Consider the following 7270-nt stretch of genomic DNA (forward strand, 5'->3'; position numbering starts at 1 on the left):
TTAAAGACCTTTGTATGAATATTGTGCTACTGCCTTTGATTGGTTGATTTTGTTGACAAAATATTGTGTACAGATCAAGGCATTTAATGGCTAAAATAATTATAATTGTACATGGAACAGGTGAAGAACGACCTATAAATGATAAGTCATTGGACCTCATCAGCCCTGTGGGGCTCTTCTAAATTGGACACAACTGCCATTATAGCTCAGTAACTATATGACGTTGATTAACTGTTAACCTGGACATTACTAGACAAAAATAGGGACATCGTTGTTGTTTTCTAGACTTACGCGGTTCGTTATTCTTATTGCTTTAAATAATATACAGTAAGCCAAAAAAGTAACGTACCAGTTATGTTTACCCCCTGTATATCCTAAACAAAGACATACATGTCATAATTGGAAACCAGTAGCCAATAGCTGCATCCTTTAGCATTTAGCTCGAATTTAAGACCTCATTCGTTGAAATTGTTCAAGAAATAAAGACACGACGATCCAAAACGCCAAGGAAAGTGCCAAGTTGCAGTTTCCTCCATTGCATGCGCTATTGATTTGTACACAAACCGTTCGCGAACTAGCGCAGTGCTTCCATTGATTAGCACGTTAAAACTAGCGTCATGTTTTCATTGATTAGAAAAGTGCAACTTTCGATTTCGTCTCTTCGGTATGTTTTAAGATCACCGTTTCTTTAATTCTCCACCAATTTCAACAAATAAGGTCTTGAATCAGAGCTAAAGAGTTCAGGTATTCGCTGCTTTAATTTTGACATATTTGTCTTAATTTAGGATATACAGGGGTGAACACAACTGGTACCTTAATTTTTTGGCTTACTGTATATTATGTGGATAAGCTAGGGGTAACATTGTGATTGTACCATTACTGCCATCTATACACATTAATATCAAACAAGCACGCTCTGAACCACCCACGTATACGCTGATCATCTCGTAATGGGCTATTCCAGAAAATAGATGCACACCCCCTATAGAGGAGTCGGATATCCGGACTTTTTGTCCAGTCGTGACTGTTGGAAATCCAGACTTTTAAAGTACCCAAAAGCAAAAAATCCGGCAGAAAAATAGTTTAAAATCAGAAATCCTCAATATGAGAGCTAATTTTCTACATTTCCGTGATTTTTCCTTCATTTGATTGGATTTCCAAGCTTTTCCCAGTAACATTGGCAACTGGAAACCCAGTCGTTTTCAGAAAGCAAACTTGGAAATCCGGACATTTCTTTGATTGAAAATTTACTCCTCTATAGGGGGTGTGCACCTATTTTCTGGCGGGACACATAACATCGTGGATTGATACAGAATGGCGTACACACAGCTAGGCGCAGCAACTACGCGAACTGCGATTGGCGTTTTGCGTGAATGACGCGTGCTTTTGAGAATTTACGCGTGCGTAAGTTGGAACTTTATTAACTCGCGCAGTAACAAAAACATATACATCCACTTATCGCACCACATGTCCGTATTTAAACAAACAAAGGTGAAAGGGTTCAAGTGATTTTGGTGGCACATGGGCCCACACAAAATTAACCGTTTATAGCTATGAATGTAAATGGTTTTGTAGAAACCACTATGTAAACATGTATATTATTAAAAACAAATGTACAGATAACATGTAAATATGCGCCAGTGTACACTCCGCGCGATTAACTTACACGCAAGATTCGGTATTGCGACCAGTGAAATACACACCTACGTCCACTACCGAACTTAATGCGAACCAATGTATAGTTATATTTTGATTGAGATTTTTTGTTTTATTGATAAACAAAATACTTTTTGAAGTATTAAAAACAACGTGATTCTAGCAGACATTGACTTTATTTCTCTGTGAATAATGTAGGACAGTAAAATGTTACTGATTGATAATCATGCACGTGGGCTTTTCATATTTAAACGGGAGCCGCACGTCTGCCACAAAACTAGGTTTTACTTTGATGTCCAGCTATAAAAGGCTAACTCAATTCAGAATATTTCAAATACGGTAGGTCTCTCCAGTTTTCTGGCATTGTCAACTTAATCTCCTGATTTTTAGTTTTAGAATATGTAAGCTCCAATCGACAATCTTATCTGATAATTATAGAAATAAAAGCGAAAAAATCTTAGCTACAACTAATGCATCACCACTTCATTGTCGAATATATTAACTAGAATAAAAAAAACCGAATGAAAATAAAACAATGAGAGAATGTTTTAAATCCTAACAACACCAGTGTAGTTCGAGATCAAGAGCCCTCTTAAGTATGTTAAGCGTTCTTGCCGCCAACCAATAAGCAATATTTAGAGGGCAGCACCAACACCGCAACTGAAGAATTCACGTAATTGAAACAAAAACTCATTACATAATGTAGAGCAGTGAAATGTTATTGATTGATGATATATATATAATTTAAGACGTATAATTATCACGGGATAATGAATGGCAAAATAGGTCATTTCAAGCACGATATTTCATACATGGAACATGTAATCCACAAATTTTCAACATTTGATGACTTGAGACCTTTTTTGTTTTTTGAAGTGTAAAGACCATAATGTTACAGTGCGCCCTTCTTTTTGTGAACAGATTGGAGACTAGTGGTTGGGTGGCAAATCGATGTGCAACGGGTGAATTTGGGACAATTTTTCATCAAAACTGTAAAACAATAGTAGAGCACGTGTTATTTCTGCATGTTACTCTGAAATTTGCAGTTTGCTATTTTTTCCAATGATTTTAAAGCACACTTTTTCAGATGCTGAGCATGAAAATAGTCCCTGCCTTTTTTAAGCACTGCTCAGCTCTAATTAGTGGTACTATTGGTAAATTGTGTTTCCAAGTCCAAAAATTTACTCACGTTTAGACGTTTCATCTTCCGATCGGAAGACTTCATCAGTAATTGCTGGTTCATCGCATTACTGATGAAGTCTTCCGATCGGAAGATGAAACGTCTAAACGTGAGTAAATTTTTGGACTTGTAAACACAATTTACCAATAGTATGATACCTAACAGTCCTGATGAACTTATTCAAGGATCTAATACCAATAGGTAACTCTATTCAGAACATCTTGAATACAGTAGGTCTCTCCAGCCTTGTAGCCTTGTGAAGTTAAGCTCTTTTTTATTTTCTACTTTCTGAACAATAGAGAAACCCAAATTGAGAAATTGGAAATGCCCATTATTACCAACAGTTTACCAATAGTAGAATATGTAAGCTCCAATCACCAATCTTATATACTTATAAAAGTTAACGAAGTCAAAATCAGCCCGATACACAAAATAGGCCAACAGGTTTAAAAAAAAATCCTACGTAAAGTGGAACTTTATGATTGTTTTCTTATAATTACAGAAATGAAAGCTAACAAAAACAAATCGTAACTAAAACTAATGCATCACCCTAAATGAACTTGACACCCTAAATGAACTTAATTAAAAGAATGAATGAACATAAAACAATGAGAGAACAAAAATCTTATCCAAGCAACACCAGCGTAGCATGAGACCTAGAGCCCTCTCAAAGTATTCCTGCAACCAACCGATAAACAAATCGACATCATGTTGTCGAGAGGGCAATATCAACGCTATGACTGCAGCATTTTTGTGCTTTGGGTCATTACATAATGATAACGTAGAGCAATGGAATGATATTGATTGATGGTATTTATCATTTAAAACGTGTATCACGAGATGATGACTTGCCACACACGGGCTTTCCGCATTTAAATGGGGCCACGTCTGCTACAAATTTTTATGATGTCCAACTAATAAACAGTGGCGGCGCTACGGGGGGACAAGGTGGGCATTTGCCCCCCCCATATTTTTCGTGCCCCCCAGTTTTTCCCCTACTTTTGAGGCAAACCCCCATAAATTACGTAAAATGTCCACTTTTTGCCCAAAGTTTGTCGATTTTGCCCCCTGAAATTTACTTTGCCCCCCATGTCACCCGAAAAAAATCCTGGGGCCGCCACTGCTTATAAGCAATAGGTTAACTTTATTCAGAACATTTTAGATACGACGAATACGGTAAGTCTCTCCAGCTTTATAGCATAGTGAACTTAATATCTTGATTTTTAGTTAATGAACAACAGAGAAACCAAAACTGAGAAATTGAAAAGGCCCATTATTATCAACATTTTACCAATAGCAGACTATGCAAGCTCCAATCGCCAGTGTTATCTATTTAAAAAGTGTAAAGTCTTGATGAAGTCAAAATCAACATTTTACACAAAATAGGCCAACAAGTTTCAAATCGATCCTACGTGAAGCGAAACAATTCTTACGATTATTTTCTTATGATTACAGAAATGAAAGCGAACAAAAGACTAATGACCACTACTTATAATATACGAATAAAATTAACTTGAATAAAAAATAAAACAATGAGACAAAAAATCATCATGATTTTCTTATAATAGAATTGAAAGCAAACAAAAAATCTTATCCAGCACAACACCAGTGCAGTATGAGATCGAGAGCCCTCACAAAGCATTCCTGCTACCAACCAATAAACAGACCGATATCCTGTTATCGGGAGGGCAGCACGACTTACAATAACTGTAGCATTCTTGTGTTTAACAGGTGTCAAGACCATGAATGATTGCCATGCATTTGAAAACTCGAAACAATGGACTGTAGAAATAACCACCACAGTCCATGATTACATACTGATGGTATTTTAATTTAAAATTTCATTTAAAAATCACTCCACTTCTGTCATGTGTATCAAGGGACCATTCACAAAATTATTTGATATCAGAAGGCCATTCTTCGTATTCAAAATGCAATTCGATATGTCTGATGTGCTCTAATGTCACACAATAAATACTGTCCAAACGTTCATACCCCTTCCCTTAAATACATTTCATTCGGGGGCTATAGCAAAAACAAAAAATGTTACGGAACAAAGGCGCCAAGTGTGGGAAAATATTGGATCCAAAACATAATAATGATAAAACTGGATGCTTTACGCCCAATATTTATTGGTCTCGCTATGAGTTGTAAAATATTGGACTCGACTACGGCTCGTCCAATATTTTAAAACGAATAGCCCGACCAATAAATATGGGCTCAATCGATCCAATTTTATATCAACATTGTACCAATAGCATATATGTAAGCTCCAATCGACAATCTTATCTACTTATGAAAGTCTAAAGTCAAGTCAAAATCTGCCCGATTTTACATAAGTTTAAAATCGATCCTACCATGCCTACGTGAAGTGAAACAAATTCTTTATGATTATAATTATAGAAATGAAAGCGAATAATAATATAATCCACAACCACAAATAAATGAACTTGAAAAAAAATAAAACAATGAGATAAAACAAAAGCTTATCGTAACAACACCAGTGCAGTACGACATCGAGAGCCCTCTTTAAGCGTTCTTGCCAACCAACCAATCAGCAAGTCGACATGATGTTATTGAGAGGGCAGCATCACCACTATTTTCTGCAGCATTCTTGTGCTTAAGGGATCTAAAATGAGCGTTTATTGCGTTTCGACAGTATTTTTTGTGGGACATGAGAGCACCTCAGACCTATCGAATTGCATTCTGAATACGAAGCATGTCTTTCTGATATCAAATAATTTTCATTTTTGAAAATTACAATATAATACAAATTTTATGACAAATTATAAAAATTGATATTTTTCAAATTTTGATATATAACAGTCCTCGAAGTAAATTATATAAATCTAATGATATATTCTTAAAGTGTATGTAGCAGGAAGGAAAAGCCGACGGTCAATTGAAAATTTTGACCTTTCATATTGAAGATATGGATTTTTTCCCAAAAAGACCTAATTTTTTTTGGTGTTTTGGGAAAAAAAATCCATATCTTCAATACGAAAGGTCAAAATTTTCAATTGATCGTCGGCTTTTCATCCCACCTACATACACTTTAAGTATAAATCATCAGATTTATAAAGTTTACTTCAAGTACTGTTAAATATCAAAATATCAATTTTAATGATTTACCATAAAATGTGTATTAAATTGCGAATTTCAAAAAATCAAAATTATTTGATATCAGAATGACATTCTTCGTATTCAGAATGCAATTCGATATGCCTGATGTGCTCTAATGTCCCAAAATAAATACTGTCCAAACGTTCATACCCCAGCCCTTAACAGGTGCACTGTGTCGAAACCATGAATGATTACCGTGCCTTTAAATTTTGAAGAAAAAAAAAAGGAAAAAAAATCATTCGTTTATCAGAGGGCAAGCTCTTTCGTCGGATCAGTTATTTCTTATGCAATCCGTCCAGAAATAATAACATCAATATGAAAAGTACCACTAATTATGGCTGGGCAGTGGAAAAAGGTGCTTAAAAATCACTGAAAAATATCAAGATGTATAGCAAATTATGTGCATAAATTATTTCAGATTAGCATGGAGAAATGATATTTTTTCTATTATTTTACAGTTTTGACGAAATATTCTCTGGGCATCGATTTGTTTACCCTACTGGTGTGCGCTCAGGTCCAAAAAATGAGGGCACTGTAAATTCGTTGTCTTCACACTTCAGTAGTTTAAAACAAGAAAAGTCTCAGGTCATTATTTTTAGGTTGAAATTTTGATTACTTAGGGATTCAGGCTTCTACTATATATTCAGGCTTTTACCACTACGCCGAAAAGTAAACCCATGTTAAGAGTGCTATTAGTTGACTTGTCTGGTTTATATTTTGTATGTTGAAGAAAGTAGACAAAGTATAGGACTTGAATTAATAATTCGTGATGCTTCTGGCAAGATGTCACAAGACAAATTTCAAAATAAAATATTTTGATATCAATCCGCGATGTTAAAGGCCCGCCGATTACGAGCTGATCAAAGTATACTATAATAACAATGTCTTTTCACTATGAGAGTCCATGTATGAGAAAATCATGCTTGAAATTACTTATTTTTCTATACTATTGAAAACTGTGTTATAGATAATTAGCGGTATTGACTTCCAATTTCATGAGGTTATATTTTTCATACCAAAACAACATCGGTATTAGCCCTATAGAACAGGGAAAGAGTTCGTCAAATAATTCTGCTCCCGTATCGAAAAAAAAATACCCTTCAGAACATTTATCCTTTTTGAAATTTCGAGCCTGTGCACGTATAAACGAAACTACTCTTTGGAACAAATCCTTTTCACACTCATGAATGCTCACAGAATAATTTTGAAAAATAATCCATCAGAACAAACTTACCCCATGGATTTCCATAAAATTCACACAGGTCTTATCAGTTTCATTCATACCCACAACTATGTTGAAAACATTAATGT

The sequence above is a fragment of the Amphiura filiformis genome, chromosome 11 (genome assembly GCF_039555335.1).
Source record: "Amphiura filiformis chromosome 11, Afil_fr2py, whole genome shotgun sequence".
NCBI lineage: Eukaryota > Metazoa > Echinodermata > Ophiuroidea > Amphilepidida > Amphiuridae > Amphiura > Amphiura filiformis.